Source organism: Dioscorea cayenensis, chromosome 19, assembly GCF_009730915.1.
Source record: "Dioscorea cayenensis subsp. rotundata cultivar TDr96_F1 chromosome 19, TDr96_F1_v2_PseudoChromosome.rev07_lg8_w22 25.fasta, whole genome shotgun sequence".
Taxonomy (NCBI): domain Eukaryota; kingdom Viridiplantae; phylum Streptophyta; class Magnoliopsida; order Dioscoreales; family Dioscoreaceae; genus Dioscorea; species Dioscorea cayenensis.
In genome coordinates, this window is record NC_052489.1 from 15,295,659 (window position 1) to 15,314,152 (window position 18,494).

The following is an 18,494-nucleotide window of genomic DNA, read 5'->3' on the forward strand; positions in this document are numbered from 1 at the left end:
TCTTTTTATTTTATTGAGCTTCACTGACCCCCCCCTCCCTCGTGTATGCGTGCAGATGGTCTTGTCTTCTTGGGAATTGAGACTTTGTTATGGGCACGGCCAAGGTGCTTCGGCACTTGCCCGTGTGAGCTTCACAACCCGTCGTAACACTACTCCCATGGAATTAGCTTCATCAAACGCAACACTAGGAGTTAGGGGAGTATTGTTTTGATTGCTTCTCCCATATTTGCATTTGAAGGATGTATATTTTGAGTGAGCTTGCATGTGTACATTGGGGACAATGTACAACTTAAGTGTGGGGGGAGTTTCATAGTGCACACATATTTTCTATTGTTCTTGATTGTTATATGCTCACATAGCCAATGGCGGTTCACCTTAGTTGCAATCATTGTATTCTTGAGTTTAGGAGAATTTCTAACATTAAATGTTTTCATGCTCTAGTTCTTGCTTGAATTTCTAGGAATTTTTACCCGATTTATACTTGTTACGCTACTCACTCGTTAAACTCTATTGGAAACTCAAGTTTGATATTAAAGGGACTAGTTATAGTTGTTTTTTGTGCAAATTGTGAAAAAAAAACAAAACAAAAAAAAAGGAAAATACAAAAAAAAAAAAGAAACAAAATAGGTTTATTGTGCTTGTTGGGTGGAAAGGGCTACCACCTATGAAGTATGAAGCTACTCTCATAAGTCGGATACTAGCTATGCCCTAATGAGAGAAAGAGCTATCTCATAGGATGAGTGAAATCTACCACTCCGGTATAAAGAGCTACCAACTCGAAAGTGTGAAAGCCACCTTAGCGGCCGCTTTGGAAAGGGCTACCTTAGAGGATGTGTGAAGCTACTACCATCTTTGAAATTGTTGTCACTTTTGTAGATAAATAAGTCCCTCGTACTTAGAATTTTGAGCAGTATACCTTGGGTTGTTTTGAGTGAGTTCACACACATACACGATTTCGGGTTTGTTGTCCTTTTTATTGAAGTTTTTAGCTAGAGCTTTGATTTTTTGTTTTTAATGTTGAAATTTCCCTTACTTGTAGAATGCTCTCTTTGTATACTTTGGTGAACCTAAGGCCAAACACTTTCAATATTTTTTTCATTGATGCACAGAATGTTTAATTTTTGCTTGAGGACAAGCAAAAGCTTAAGTGTAGGGGAGTTTGATAAGTGCTTGTGTGATATGAATGCGAAGCATTCTCTCCTTATGTTGAGCATTACTTTTCTCGGGTTTTTACACTAATATGTGTGTTTTTATGTTACTTTTATGCAGGTAGGGTTGTGACGCCGAGTATGAAGGAAATAGGCCAATGTGGATAATAATGCACTGATTTTGGAGGAAATCTCGCTAAGGTTCAAACGCGAAGACATAGGTCGATGTGAGATGCTAGAGTGTGTGCTAACATCCTCGTATTCGAGTTGGCACATCCATTTGGAGGGGCACAAAGGCAGTCACACTCGAGCATTCCGACATATGCACATAGAACAAGAGTTTCACCAACGTGTACACCATTGAAGAAGCAAGTGATCCACGACGTGAACGTGTGCCCGTTTGCGTTACCCCGATGAAAGTATGGAATTGGGAAGCTATTCAGGTCAAATACTGTAGCAGAGCACTGTAGTAACAGTGTAGTATATACTGTAGCATCACTGTTCACAGCCTGCCAAGAAACCAGAGAAACAGAGAATCCACACGGGCGTCTGGAAATTATCTACGCCCGTGTGGAAATTCTGCTCGGGCGCGTGGAGCATCCACGCCCGTGTAGTCACCCAATTCCAGCCCTATTTGTAGCCGATTCAGCCCCGATTTTGGTATTCTTTTCTCCATCTTTTCCCCAACTTGAGAGAGGGCTTCGGCTAGGGTTTCGAGGGATATTGGCCAAGATTTTGGAGAGGTTCTACCGCTCCAACATCGTCATTCCTTAGGAAGAAAGTTGGTAGGGAGCTTCCGTCGAGGCGTATCCTATACCAGACGAGAGAATCCTTAGACGACGAGTAGAGGACTTTCCACAAGACCATCGTCATGACTATCGAGGGGGTTTCCTTATGGATTTATTGCTTTTATATTCTATTTCTTTGATTGTACTTAGCTCCATGGAGAGCTAAACCCCTAGTGGGTACTCGGGTATTGTGAACCCTAGGATGTATTTGTTTCTTTGAACCTCTTTATTATGCTTTCAATAAATTGATGTTTATTGTGAGTTCCAACCTTGAATGCTAGATTGTATGAATATTTCCCCTAGATGACACTAGGGTTGAGAGTTCTTGTTGGTAACCTTGTGAGTGAGTGGCACACCACGAGCGTTAGACAAAGCTAGGTTGGAGAGGGTTGAGAGGGTGAGTCGAGAGGTGCAGGGAGGCGTCCCCCTTTCTCCTCCCGGTGTGATAGATTCTACCTCCGTTCCTCGAGTTCTTTGCGGCTATAATAGAGTGAATGGTCTAAGGGATGAACTTCAGCTGGGGGCTTAGTTGCGCTGCAAATGAGTGAAGCGTTGAGGTGATCTTAGTATCTAGGGCTTAATTGTGGTTAGGGACCTTCCACCTGGACCAAAGGGTTAGGTCTATAATTATGAAGAGATTTATCACTTGGAATCCCTAGAGCTCATTGCAACTTTATGCGAGTACGAGGTGTTGAGATTGTTCGATTTCTCCTCCGGGACATGTATAGAGTTAGGCATAGTTGACCTTAGATTTGGGACTATGTAATTAAGGATTTCCACGACTCACCATTGCATTGATTAGGAAGCATAATAGAGGGTTCTTGCACTTGAAACAATTATCCTAGGTGGAGCATTATCCGGGTACCCCATCTTTATCGATTGTCTTACCCCCTTCTTTACTTTTGCTCCCTTTCTTGTTGCTTTTATTGTTGAGAATTGAATCATTATCACACTCATTATCATTGATCTTTCACATAGCTAAGAATCGAATTAAGTATTTTTTATTCCCTACTCCCTGTGGATTCGATACCCGTTCACCCAGGATTATTACTTCGACAAACCCGTGCACTTGCGGGATATACGCAAGGAGACCTTGTCATAGACCCAAGAACTTCTTGTATTGTTCATCATTTTTGTTGTTCTTCAATCTTGAAGGGTAAGCGATTCTTGGCTTGTAAGGTGGGGCTGCCACCTACATCTCCTTGTTAGTTTTCTCCTTAACCTCCATGACCTTGGGTGCTTCAGCATTGGTCTTCTCACTTGGAAACCTACCCTCAACCTCACAACCACTTTTCAAAGTAATCGACTTGACATGTTCTCTCGGATTGGTTTCGGTGTTGCTAGGTAAACTCCCTTGAGATATCTCCGATAGAGACTTCGCAATTTGCCCCACTTGATTTTTTAGATTGTGCAATGAAGCGGTGTGGTTGTGAATTGTAGCTTCGACAGACTGAAATCTTGTATCTGATAATTGAACAAATCTAGTCAAAGCTTTCTCTAGATCGGTCATCCTGGTCTCCAAGGCTGAAACTCGATTCTCCATGTTTGGGGCATGTTGTTATTGTTGGATATACAGTGGTGTCGTGGCCTTTTGTTGCCCTTGATTATTCCAAGAAAAGGTCGGATCGTTACTCCAACCCGGATTGTAGGTATTGCTATATGGATTTCCTTGACCCTTCATCGCATTACCTACAAAATCAACTTGTTCCACAGAAAATGTACCACCAATAGCTATCAGGTAATCGGATAGAACATGGCCTCCTCCACATCCATTACAATTTGTCACGGCCGCTAATCTAGGAGAAGTTAGAGTGTCCAACTTCTTGCTCAATGACTCCCCTTGGGGCGGCAACGATGTAACCACATCAATCTTATGGAGACCGGCCACTTTGTTTTTCTCTCTAACATTCCATTGGTAGCTATTTAAACCTATTTCTTCAATCAATTGTTGTGCTCCTCAGGGGGTCTTGCTACCTAAGGTATCTCCTGCTGTTGCATCAAGTAAATGCCTTGTGCTAGGGTTCAAGCCATTGTAAAGAGTCTGAATAATCATTCACCCGGGAAACCTTTGTTGAGGACATTTCCGTAGGAGCTCCTTCAACCTCTCCCATGTCTCAAATAGCAACTCCAATTCCGTTTGCATGAACGAGGATATTTCATTTCTATGCTTTGTAGATTTTATGGGAGGGAAATATCGGGCAAGGAAAGCTTCTACCATCTCCTCCCATGTAGTAATCGATTCTCTAGGTAATGAATCTAGTCATTGCTTCGGTCTCCCCTTGAAGGAAAATGGGAAGACTCTCAACTTGATGGCATCATCCGTAACACCATTATCTTGTGCATGTCGCACACTTCTAAGAAATTCTCTATGTGACTATTTGGGTCCTCATCGGTCAAACTATTAACTATGCGGACTGTTGTGACATGTGGATGAATACCAGCTTTAGCTCAAAATTCAAAGCCATAATTGGTGGTGTATAATACTAGATTGTGTGCCCAACAGTGAGGGTATGGCATAATCTGAGAGTGTCCTCTGCTGCTCGTATGGTTCGGCTATATTATTTGACCCTTCACCTTCTATCTCCGCTTGATTAAACTGTTCTTGCACAGGTTTTTTACCCCTTCTACGAAGTGTTCGTTCAAGTTTAGGATATCCTTCAACCAATGTCGAAGGGTTCCCTCATGTTATAACCTGGCGATAAAACTAAAGAATGAAACACAAATCAAAACGATAGAAGAATAAAAGAACATGAAATAGAATAAACGATGGATAGCTAAAATAGCAAAGTGCAAAGTGTTTCTAAAATGCCTATTCCCAGGCAATGGTGCCAAAAACATGACATCACCCTTGCTTGTAACCTGCAAGTACACGGGTTTGTCAATGTAATAATACCTCGGTGAGTGGGTAGTTGAATCCACAGGAAATAGTAATTAGAAACACAAAGATTGGTATTTAACTAACAAAAAGATAAATCAATAGTGGTGTGAATAAAATCAATATGAAAAGAACTAAAGAAAATAAGAAAGAGAGGAGTAATAAAATGAGGGGAAAGGCAATCGATAGAAAATGGGGCACTCAGACATTGCTCCCCCTGGGAATATTGTTCCAACTGATGTCGAATGAGTCATGGAGATCTATAAACACATGGTGCGAAAACTTAAAGTCAACTGTGCCTAACCCTACACTATGACCCTGATAAGTGCTTGTGTGATAAGAATGCAAACTGTTCTTTCCTTATGATGAGCATTACTTTTTTCAGGTTTTAACACTAATACTTGTGCATTTGTGTTACTTTTATGCATGTAGGGTTGTGAAGCTAAGTATTGAGAAAAGAAGCCAAAAGTAGATCGTGAGCACACTAGTAGGTGGAATCTTGAAAGGAACAAATGCGAAGACACAAGTGGGGTCTTATGATACGTGAATGTGTGCCAACCTCCGTGTACTCAAGCCATTACAATGAGTATGAGGGGCACGAAGGCAGTCACATTCGCGTATCCCGACTTATGTATTGATAGCAAGATCTTCACCAACGAAGCCTTTGATTAAGAAGAGTTGCGATCTACGGTAATTGGGAGTATTTTGGCAAAGTATTGTAGCAGGGTACTGCCGCATATCAATGTACCAACATTCTGTAGCAGTTCCTGTTCACAGCTGGCCAGAAAATAGATTTCCAGAGAATCCACATGGGCGTGCGGAAATTTCCCACGCCTGTGTGGAAATTCCACGGGGTCGTGGGAAGAATCCACAGGGGCATGTGGATTCCCGATTCCAGCCCTATTTAAGCCGCGATTCACCCCGATTTTAGGGATCTTTTTCTCCTCTTTTCTTCCACTTTTCTTCATCATTTGGGAAGCTGTCAGCTAGGGTTTGGAGAGACTTTGGGCAAGTCTTTGGAGTGATTTGAGGGATTCAACACTGCGATTCGCTTGGAAGAAGGTTATTGGGGGAGCTTTTGTCGGTATAGATCCGGCGAGTTGTGCCCAGGTCAGACAAGGGGACCTTTGGAGAAGACTTGGCTACTCCACAAGACATCGACACAACTACCGACGGGGTTTTCTTATGGAACACTTGTTTTTACTTTTGATTTCATTGTTGATTGTATTGTGCTCTAGGGAGAGCTAAAACCCTAGTGGGTACTTGGATTTTGTAAACCCTAGGTTGTTATTATTTCATTGATCTTTTATTATACTTTCCTTAATTGATGTTTCAATTGAGTTTCAATCTTGAGTGCTTGTGGAATGATTTCTCCCCTAGAGTGACACTAGGGTTGACAGTCCATCTTGGTAACCATTGTAGATGAGTGACACACTACGAGGGTTAGACATTTCTTGATTGGACAAAGTTGAGTGGGTGAGTCAAAAGGTACCAGAGCGTCCCCTTTCCCCTCTATTGTGATTTATCCAACCTCTATTTCTTGAGCTCTTGGCAGTCGCAATAGAGTGAAGTTCTAGAGGATGAACTCTACTGGGCTTAGTTGCGCGAACAACAGCGTGAAACGTTGAAGGGTTAGGTCTATACATAGGAAGAGGGTTTATCAATTGGATTCCCTAGAACTAAATACAACTTTATACAGTTTGAGGTGTTGAGAATGAGCGATGTCTCTCCCGGGACATAGTGTAGAGTTAGTCACGGTTGACCTTAGATTTGGGTCTGTGTGCTTAATGATTTCCACGACTCATTGAGCATTGATTAGGAAGTATAATAGTTGGTATTGCACTTGAAACATTAATCCTAAGGGGAATATTGCCTGAGTACCCCACTTCTATCAATTGCCTTACCTCTCCCTTACTTTTGCCTTTCATTCCTTTTTCTTTTTAACTTTGTTTTCATTATGTTTTATCAACACTATCATTGTTCACTTTCACGTGGTTGAGTAGCAATTTAAGTATTTTTTTCTTCCTACTCCCCATGGATACGATACCCCTCCAGCCAAGGATTTATTACTCGACAAACCAGTACACTTGTGGGTCGCACGCAAGGGGTGTTGTCAGCCCCAGTGGAGAAATATCTCAGTCTCGACACCTCACACTGTGCTATGTTACTTTAGGCTCTAGGGATTTCAAGTAATAACACTATTTCCTAATATAGATCTAACCCTTTGGTCCAAGCGAAAGATCACAATTACGCCCCAGATACTAAGGATTACTTCAACGCTTCACTCTGTTGCTCGCGCAACTACGCCCCAGTGGAGTTCGTCTCTTAGCACTTCAGTCTATTATGACCGCAAAGAACTCTTGGAATGTGGAGGTAGGGTAAATTGATAACGCCCCTTGTGTGTGACCTTCAAGTGTAAGAGTTTGTCAAAGTAATAAATCCCAGGTGAGTAGGTATCATATCCACAGTGAGTAGGGAATAAAAATACCAAGATTGCTATCTAACTAAGCGAAGACGGAAGAATGATTTTGTTGATAAAATTTAATGAAAGCAAGAATAAAAGAAACAAGAAAGAGAGAAGCATAAATAGATGAGAGGTAAGGCAATCAATAGAAGTGGGGTACTCAGATATTGTTCCACCGAAGATAATTGCTTCAACTGCAAAATCAATTATTATATCTCCTAATTGACTCTTAATGAGTTGTGGAAATCCTTAAACACACGGTCCCAAACCTAAGGCCAACCGTGCCTAACTCTACACTATGTCCCATCGGAGAAATCAATCAATCTCAGCACCTCACACTGTGTAGAGTTGCAAGACACTCTAGGGATTCCAAGTGATAAACACTATTTTTTAGTATAGATCTAAAACTTTTGTCCAGGCAAAATACCCCTAGTCGCAATTAAGCCCTAGGTGCAAAAGTCACTTCAACGCTTCACTCCATTGCCTATGCAACTAAGCCCCAGCGTAGGTTATCCCATAGGCTATTCACTCTACTATGATCGCAAAGAACTCTTGGAACGTGGACGTAGGATAAATCACATCGGAGGGGAAAGGGGACGCTCTGCTACCTCTCGACTCACCCTCTCGACCTTCTCAAATCTTACAATGTCGAACCCTCATGGTGTGTCACTCACTCACAAAGGTTACCAATGTAGACTCTCAACCCTAGTGTCACTCTAAGGGAGAAATCATTCAAAAAGCATTCAAGATTGAAACTTAATTAAAGACATCAATTAAGCAAAACATAATAGAAGATTAATGACACAAATACATCCGGTGGTTCACAAATCCATGTACTGACTAGTGGTTTAGCTCTCTATGGAGCTAGTTATAATCAACAATGAAATCAAATGTAAAAACAAGTTATCCATAGAAAACCTCCTCAGTGTTCCTGTCGATGGTCTAGTGGAGTAGCATCATCTTCTTCAAAGGTCCCCTTTTCCGGCCTAGGGCACACCTCCCCGGATCTATGCCGACGAATGCTTCCCCAATAACCTTCTTCCAAGCGAAGTACAGTGTCGAATCCATAGAACCACTCTAAAGACTTCCCGAAAGCCTCTCCAAACCCTAGCCGATGGCCTCTCAAAAGATGGAGAAAAGTTGGAGAGAAGAGGAGAAAAAGATTCCAAAAATTGTGCTGAATCGCGGCTTAAATAGGACTGGAATCAGAAATCCACACACCCCTGTGGATTCTCCACACATGTCTATGGAATTTCTACATAGGCGTGGGGAATTTCCACACGCCCGTGTGGATTCTCTGGAAACCTAATTTTTGGCCGTCTATGAATAGTAATTGTTAGCAACTCTTAAGTGTTGTACCTTGGATATTATTTCAACTACAATAATTGCTTCAAGTGCAAAATCAACTATTATATCTCCTAATTGACGCTTAATGAGTCGTGGAAATCCTTAAACACACAGTCCCAAACCTAAGGTCAACCATGCCTAACTCTACAATTTGTCCCGTCAGAGAAATCAATCAATCTCAGCACCTCACACTATGTAGAGGTGCAAGACACTCTAGGGATTCCAAGTGATAAGCCCTATTCCAATGTATAGATCTAACCCTTTTGTCTAGGCAAAATACCCCTAGTAGCAATTAAGCCCTAGGTGCTAAAGGCACTTAAACGCTTCACTCCATTGCCTATGCAACTAAGCCATAGCGTAAGTCATCCCCTAGCTAATTCACTCTACTATGACCGCAAAGAACTCTTGGAATGTGGAGGTAGGATAAATCACATAGGAGGGGAAAGGGGATGCTCTGCTACCTATCGACTCACCCTCTCGACCTTCTCTAATCTTGTAATGTTGAAACCTCATGGTGTATCACTCACTCATAAAGGTTACCAATGTAGACTCTCAGCCCTAGTGTCACTCTAAGGAAGAAATCATTCAACAAGCATTTAAGATTGAAACTTAATTAAAGACATCAATTAAGGAAAACATAATAGAAGATTAATGAAACAAATACATCCTAGGGTTACCAAATCCAAGTAACGACTACGGGTTTAGCTCTCCATGGAGCATGTTACAACCAACAATGAAATCAAATGTAAAAACAAGTAATCCATAGAAAAACCCCCTCGGTGTTCGTATCGATGGTCTTGTGGAGTAGCCTCGTCTTCTCCAAAGGTCCCCTTGTCCGGCCTAGGGCACAACTCGCTGGATCTATGCCTACGAAAGCTCCCACAATAACCTTCTTCCAATCGAAGTGCGGTGTTGAATACGTAGAACCACTCCAAAGACTTGACAAAAGCCTCTCTAAATCCTAGCCGATGTTCTCTAAAACGATGGAGAAAAGTTGGAGAGAAGTGGGGAAAAAGATTCCAAAAATTGTGCTGAATCGCGGCTTAAATAGGGCTAGAATCGAAAATCCACACACCCCTCTGGATTCTTCACACGGGCCTGTTGAATTTCTACATGGGTGTGGGGAATTTCCACACGCCCGCGTGGATTCTCTGGAAACCTGATTTTCGGCCGGCTATGAATAGTAACTGCCAGCAACTCTTAAGTGTTGTACTCGGATATTGTTCCACCAAGGATAATTGCTTCAAATGCAAAACCAACTATTATATCTCATAATTGACGCTTAATGAGTCATGAAAATCCTTAAACACACGGTCCCAAACCTAAGGTCAACCGTGCCTAACTCTACACTATTGACAAGGTCCCCTTCCGTATATCCCGCAAGTGCACGGGTTTGTCGAAGTAATAATCCCGGCTGAACGGGTATTGAATCCACAGGGAGTAGGGAATAAAAACACTTACTCGCTTCTTAGCTATGTAAAAGATCAATAGTGATAAGTGTGACAATGATTCAATTCTCAAAGGTAAAAGCAACAAATAAGAGAGCATGGGTAAAGTAGAAGGCAAGGCAATCGATAAAGATGGGGTACTCGGATAATGCTCCGCCTAGGATGATCGCTTCAAGTGCAAGAGCCCTTTATTATGCTTCCTAATCAATGCAATAGTGAGTTGTGGAAATCCTTCATTACATAGTCCCAAATCTAAGGTCAACTATGCCTAACTCCATACATCTCCTGGAGGAGAAATAGAACAATCTCAACACCTCGCACTCGCATAGAGTTGCAATGAGTTCTAGGGATTCCAAGTGATAAATCTCTTCCTAATTATAGACCTAACCCTTTGGTCCTGGTGAAAGGTCCCTAACCATGATTAAGCCCTAGATACTAAGATCACCTCAACGCTTCACTCCGTTGCACTCGCAACTAAGCCCCAGCGGAGGGTCATCCCTTAGACCATTCACTCTATCATGGCCGCAAAGAACTCGAGGAACGGAGGTAGAATCTATCACGTCGGAGGGGAAAGGGGACGCTACTGTACCTATCGACTCACCCTCTTAACCCTCTCCAACCTATCTTTGTCTAACACTCGTGGTGTGTCACTCACTCACAAGGTTACCAATAAGAACTCTCAACCCTAGTGTCACTTTAGGGGAAATGTTCAAACAATCAAGCATTCAAGGTTGGAACTCACAATAAACATCAATTAATTGAATGCATAATAAAGAGATTCAATGAAACGAATACATCCTAGGGTTCACAAATACCCAAGTACCCACTAGGGGTTTAGCTCTCCATGGAGCTAAATACAATCAAAGAAATAGAATGTAAAAGCAATGAATCCATAGAAAAACACCCTCGATGGTCGTGTCGATGGTCTTTTGGAGAGTCCTCTACTCGTCATCCAAGGATTCCCTCGTCCGGTATAGGATGCGCCTCGACGGAAGCTCCCCTACCAACCTTCTTCCTAGGGAATGACGATGTCGGAGCCGTAGAACCTCTCCATAACCCTAGCCAATACCCCTCAAAACCCTAGCCGAAGCCCTCTCTCAAGTTAGAAAAAAGATGGAGAAGAGAATGCTGAAATCGGGGCTGAATCGGTTTTAAATAGGGCTGGAATCGGGCGACTACACGGGCCTGTGGATTTTTCACACGCCCATGTGGAATTTCCACATGGGCGTGGGTAATTTCCACACGCCCGCGTGGATTCTCTGAAACTGTCATTTTCGGCTGGCTCCGAACAGTAACTGCTCTGAACAATAATTGGTTTCACAACCCTACCTGCATAAAAATAACATAAAAACACACATATTAATGTAAAAACCCGAGAAAAGTAATGCTCAACATAAGGAAAGAATGCTTCGCATTCATATCACACAAGCACTTATCAACTGTCCTGTCGGAGAAATCAATCAATCTCAGCACCTCACACTGTGTAGAGTTGTAAGACACTCTATGGATTCCAAGTGATAAACCCTATTCCGATGTATAGATCTAACCCTTTTGTCCAGGCAAAATATCCCTAGTCACAATTAAGCCCTAGGTGCTAAAGTCACTTCAACGCTTCACTCCATTGCCTATGTAACTAAGCCCCCGCAATCGGTCATCCCTTAGCCAATTCACTCTACTATAACCGCAAAGAACTCTTGGAACGTGGAGGTAGGATAAATCACATAGGAGGGGAAAGGGGACGCTCCGCTACTTCTTGACTCACCCTCTCGACCTTCTCCAATTTTCAATTTCGAACCCTCATGGTGTGTCACTCACTCACAAAGGTTACCAATGTAGACTATCAACCCTAGTGTCACTCTAAGGGAGAAATCATTCAACAAGCATTCAAGATTGAAACTCAATTAAGGACATCAATTAAAGAAAATATAATAGAAGATTAATGAAACAAATACATCTTAGGGTTCACAAATCCAAGTACCCACTAGGGGTTTAGGTCTCCATAGAGCTAGTTACTATCAATAATGAAATCAAATGTAAAAACAAGTAATCCATAGAAAAACTCACTCGGTGTTCGTGTCGATTGTCTTGTAGAGTAGCTTCATCTTCTCCAAAAGTCCCCTTGTTCGCCCTAGGACACACCTCGCCGGATCTATGCCGATGAAAGCTCCCCCAATAACCTTCTTCCAAGCAAAGTGTGGTGTCAAATCTGTAGAACCACTCCAAAGACTTCCCAAAAGCCTCTCCAAACCCTAGCCGATGGCCTCTCAAAAGATGGAGAAAAGTTGGAGAGAAGAGGGGAAAAAGATTGCAAAAATTGCGCTGAATCGCGGCTTAAATTGGGCTGGAATCGGAAATCCACACGCACCTATGGATTCTCCACACGGGCCTATAGAATTTCCACATGATAGAGTCTCCATGATAGAAAGCCATAATACCACAGGATTGCTTAAATATGGCCAACATCATGAGCGCCAACTGCCCGTAGGTGTTGTCAATAATCATGAAGAGCTGCCCCCAAGCCCCAACATTGAGCATCTCTCGGACCGCGTCCTCCAGTTCAACCTCATGTAGTACATCTTAATCTATCTTCCTTGCACTCTTGATTGCAATTGAACCTATAGGGGACATGCACACCACATCAATGCTCATGCAGATAGTGGCACTTCCCACATCGAGTTTTTTAATATACAAACATCAATGACAATTAACATAAGAAGATAATCCAAATAAACAAAAGGGAGACCACAAGGAAACTCAATAATTAAAGCAACCAAAGTCAATACAACAAAAGTCAAGGATCATAAACCAGGCACCAAATGACGATTAGCCCCTAATAATTTTACAAACTTCCTTTTTGCTTCCCAAAAAACTCTAACGGTGCCCTGATGAAGTCCTGACGATATTTCTCTACTCTACTCAGTGTCCTAGCACCTCAGATTTTTCATACAATCCATGGGAAATGATGCTCCACCACCACCCTAGGTCCCATCTCCTGAAAACCTCACCAAAGGTCCCCTTGAAAATCTAGTTTTGGGGCATTAAAAGGCATTCCCAAGGCAAGCATGGTCGTGCTCTTGATCGTACTCTTTTCGGAAGTCTTGGGACAAGTTTTCAGCACAAAAACCTCAGAAGTCCATAATTTACATGACAGAAGCAAGGTCCTGCTCCCACTAGTGCTTCCCCAATTACGATCGTGCTAGGAGCATCGAAGTCATGATCTTCTTGCTACAGTACTCATGTTGCAGTACCTTTGCTATAGTATCCATTATGGAGTGCCGGTGCTTAGCCCTTCATTATTTTCTAATAAAGTGCACTAGAAGAAGCACATGCATGCTTCGGCCTAGCATGACCATGCTAGGAGCACTGAAACTGTGCTCTTCTTGTGCTGAAACGCCTATAAATTACAGGGGTAGAAGCATGGGCATGCTTCGGCCCGTGCTTCCCCATTAATTCGTATTTCAACTCTATTTTACACAGGATTTGTTCCAAAACTTATTCTTTCATCCTAAGACCTAGTTACCTAGACAATTAAATACAAATAGTCAAAGTAGTATTCATTTACTTCAAAATATATGCTAAAAGTCAAGCTAATTATGCAATAGGGTATATAAAATATTTATATAAAACGCACTCATCAATTGAAAATTTAAGGTATTCTTTAGATAAGTTTGTAGCACTATTCTTGATTACTTTCTATAACCAGTTTTTGAATCCATGACAGTCTTCTAATGCATGCCCTATTAAACAATGAAAAGAACAATAGTTGTTGTGATTCTTTAAGCATGGAGCGACATCACCTTTGCCTTTTGGAGGTAATAACCCCTCCTCAATCATCGTCTTAAAACAACTTGTGGATTTAATTTCTTCTTAGAATGAAGCTTTGTGATAAGTGCTTGAGTGAAGATATTTCTTATTGTGTTTTACATGCATTGAGCATCTCTTTTATCATGTTTGTTACCTCATAAATTGTATTTGGTGTTTCTTTATGTAAATAGAGCTGTGAAGGCCTTGAGAGAAGAAAACGGAGCAAAGATAGGTATTGTAGGCATATTTTGGGAGTGTTTGTACAATATAAGGATCCGGACACAAGTGGAGCTCATATACATGGGGGTGTGTGCTAACTTCCAAAGAGGATTCAAGTCAAATTGTGAGTTGGAAGGGCACAAAGGCCGCCACATTTCCATGTCTTTTCTTGTGTGAAGAATTTAAGAACCTTCCTAATGTTGATTAGATAACGAGAAGCCTCAAAGACTACCATGCGGATGTGTTCCCGTCGATGTGGCCTCAAGAGAAGAGTGTTGGAGCCTTGTTTTTTAAGAGCACTACAGTAAATAACTGCAGTAAAGTACTGTTTACCCGACCGGGTCAAAATTCCAACCGAGCGGGTGGATAAATTTGCAGCCCACCTGGGCGGGTGGAAGTTAACCCACGCGGTTCGAGACAAGTGACAGGCACCAGCTGGTTATTATAAATAGCTGTTTTGACCTATTCTTTGGGGACTTTTCATAGTGCTTGAGAGGAAAAGCGGCTAGGGATTGGTGAGTAGGTCCTTAGCAAATTTTGGAGGCATTCTTCAGAAACTTCGATAGATTCTTTCTTCGTCATAGCATTAAGGGAGCCATTGGCGACCTAGCTTTAGAGAGGAATCCTTCAAGACGTTGAGTGACTCATCAAGGCCATCATCACGAATTCAAGGGGGTTTTATTCCATGGTTCTCATTGATTTTCATTGCATTATTTGCTTTGTAATTTGCCCCATGAAGGGCTAAACCCTAGTAGGTATTTGGGCATGTGAACCCTAGGATCTTATTCTTGTATTGATTTACTTTGTGTTTTCTATTAAATCCTAGTTTAATTGAGTTTTAATCTTGTTTTATTATTATTTTCTTTCCCTGTTGATCTTATGGTTGATTGGTATGCATGATTTGTTTGACTTAGTGAGAGAGAGGTCTGCATTAAGGTTAAAACTTCAAGATTAAAGAGGGTTGAGAGGGTGAGTTATGAGATAGTGGAGTGCCCCCTTTCCCTTCCTATTAGTACATTCAATCTTCGTATTCCCTAGGCTTTATGCAACCATATTTGGTGTAAGGCGTGATATTTAGTGATTTCTTTGGTTAGGGATCTTTCACCTAGAAGTAGGGTTAGGTCTATCCTTAGTAATTGGATGTACTCTTAGGAATCCCTAGAGTGCTATTCGATCATATGTTGTGTGAGGTGTTGAGATTGAGCGATTTCTCCACTAGGACCACGTGGTGGACTAGTATCGGTGGCTTTGAAGTAGGGACCAATTATTCTTGGATTTCCTCGACTTGATTGACTCACTTTAGAAACACATGGTAAATCTTATGCTTAATGATAGATCCTAGGGGGAGCATTGCCCGAGTACCTTATTTTCATTTATTGAGATTGACCTCATTTCTACTCCTCCTTGCTTGCTTGTCACATTCATATTCTTGTGATTGAGTTCATTTCACCATATTATTGATTCTAAGTAGATAACTTAGAAGTGGTTACAAGTAATACTTCCATTCCCTTTGGGTTCAACAACCCGAATCATTCGGTACTTTATTACTTTAACACTCGTGCACTTGTGGTACATGCATGCAAGAGGTGTGTCACTTTGGCCTTCTCCATTTCTTAAAGTTTGAGCTTCACTTCTTTGTTTCATGATGTCATCTTGATCTTCTCCATGCTGAGATTATGACTCACCCTTGCTCGAGAAATCATATACAAATTTAATAACCCCAAATTCATTCCAAGGAATATCATCTTTAAGAACATGAGGCTTCCTATATGTAAGGGTGTATGTCACCATTTGGATAAAAGACGGAATCTCCTAGATTAATGACTTGATCTAGAAGATTGTGTTGCCATTTATTGCAATCTCATATTATCCATTAAAATCCTTTCTTCTAAAGCTTGTCTTTTTCGTTGCTTTTTTACTTATATAAGGCCTCTCATGTCGATCATACATTTGCTCAAATAAAAAATCATTATCATCTATGTAATTGAGCTCTAACTCATCTTCATCATTATTTTCTTTAACTTCTTATTCATAAATAGTAATAGATCTGTAAGATTTAATCATTGACTTTTCAGCTTCAGACTCATCCATCTTTGCCAGTAGCTCTTTAACCTCATCGGGGAAGTAATCCCCTAATGTAATAAGAGTTCTCTCTTTTGGTAGGTAATCTTCCAAGGACTTAATATATTCTTCTATAATTGACTTTTTATAATGGAACTTGATAAGTGCTTGTGCGATATGTGCAGCATATACTGTAGCAGCACTGTTCACAGCCAGCCGAGAAATCAGAGAAACAGAGAATCCACACGGGCGTGTGGAAATCATCCACAGCCGTGTGGAAATTCCGCACGGGCGTGTGACATCATACACTACCGTGTAGTCACCCGATTCCAGCCATATTTAAAGCTGATTTCAGCCCCGATTTCAGTATTCTTTTCTCCATCTTTTCCCCAACTTGAGAGAGGGCTTCGGCTAGGGTTTGAGGGGTATTGGCTAGGGTTTTGGAGAGGTTCTACAGCTCTGACATCGCGCGTCATTTGGAAGAAGGTTATTGGGAGAGTTTTCATCGGCATCGATCCGGCGAGGTGTATCCTAGGCCGGACAAAGGATCCCTTGCGACGAGTAGAGTACTCTCCACAAGACCATCGACACGACCAACGAGGGGGTTTCTTTATGGATTCATTGCTTTTACATTCGATTTCTTTGATTGTACTTAGCTCCATGGAGAGCTAAACCCCTAGTGGGTACTTGGGTGTTTGTGAACCCTACGATGTATTCGTTTCATTGAACTTCTTTATTATGCTTTCAATATATTGATGCTAATTGTGAGTTCCAACATTGAATGCTTGATTGTATGAATATTTCCCCTAGAGTGACACTAGGGTTGAGAGTTCTTGTTGGTAACCTTGTGAGTGAGTGACACAACATGAGAGTTAGACAAAGCTAGGTTGGAGAGGGTTGAGAGGGTGAGTCCAGAGGTACAGGAGCATCCCCTTTCCCCTCCGACGTGATAGATTCTACCTCCGTTCTTTGAGTTCTTTACGGTCATAATATAGTGAATGGTCTAAGGGATGAACGTCCGCTGGGGCATAGTTGGGCATGCATGGAGTGAAGCGTTGAGGGGATCTTAGTATCTAGGGCTTAATTGTGGCTAGGGACCTTCCGCCTGGACCAAAGGGTTAGGTCTATAATTAGGAAGCGATTTATCACTTCGAATCCCTAGAGCTCATTGCAACTTTGTTCGAGTGCGAGGTTGAGAGGTTATTTAATCTCTCCTCCGGGACATGAATAGAGTTAGGCATAGTTGATCTTAGATTTGGGACTATGTATGTAAGGATTTCCACGACTCACCATTGCATTGATTAGGAAGCATAATAGAGAGTTCTTGCACTTGAAACGATTTTCCTAGGTGAAGCATCATCCGAGTACCCCATCTTTATTGATTACCTTGCCTCCTCCTTACTTTTGCTCTCTTACTTATTGCTTTTAATTGTTGAGATTTGAATCATTATCACACTTATCATTGTTGATACTCCACATAGCTAAGAATCAAATTAAGTGTCCTTACTCCTTACTCCCTGTGGATTCGATCCCGCTCACCCGGGATTATTATTTTGATAAACCCCTGCACTTGTGGGATATAAGCAAGGGGACCTTGTCAGAACTCAGCTAGCTTCACCTGCTTCTGTTTCTTTTCTTGTTTTTTAGTCTTCTTAATCTTCTTAATCTTCTTAGTAAGTAGGTTGAAGCATGGTGATTGAAGAAACAAATCTCCGGATGGCTTGCGGCCTGACTCACAGTTAGGAAATGGCCCGTGTGGATCCTCCGAAAACTTTCGGAATTTCCAGTAAGTTGCTACAACGACTACTACTGTATCAATACTATAAAGGGGACTTTAGGGCATCTTGAAAGAAGGAGGAAGGTTTTGTTCTTGGAGCTCATCAACACCACCTTCGATCTAAGGTAGAAGAATCCTTTAGAGGGTATTTCCAAGGTGGGAATTAACGAGGAGAGCATGATCTAGCGAGATCCACTCTTAGGGCACCCTTGTAGGAAGTTAACGACGATGAAGAAGCTTCCCACAGGGTTTCTCAAGTGTTATTCAGCTTTTCATTCTTGAGGGAGTTTATGTCATTTTCTTTAGTTGTTTTCATGGACTCTAGTGTGTATGTTATTAGCATGAACAACTAAACCCCAAGGTCACCAGATATAGGTGAACCTTGGGGTGAACTTGTGTAGATTGTATGTTATGACTTGTTTTATTGCATTTGGTTTGTTTGTGATCCATGCCTCATGCACTTTAATGCTTTGATATGCATGAGAACTCTGTGCATCATTTTCTAGGTTATACTAGGTTGCATGGCCATCACCCTGATCATCGGGTATTAAACACACCGAGAG

At 41.6% G+C, this 18,494-nt stretch overlaps 1 non-coding gene across 1 annotated transcript; it reads left to right on the top strand.

Annotated features, from left to right (window-relative positions):
• The first annotated feature begins 3,999 nt into the window (after positions 1-3,999).
• LOC120250896 lies at positions 4,000-4,106 on the top strand. The gene has a single exon (XR_005533227.1). It is a non-coding gene; the product is annotated as a small nucleolar RNA R71 (small nucleolar RNA).
• The last annotated feature ends 14,388 nt before the right edge of the window (positions 4,107-18,494 follow it).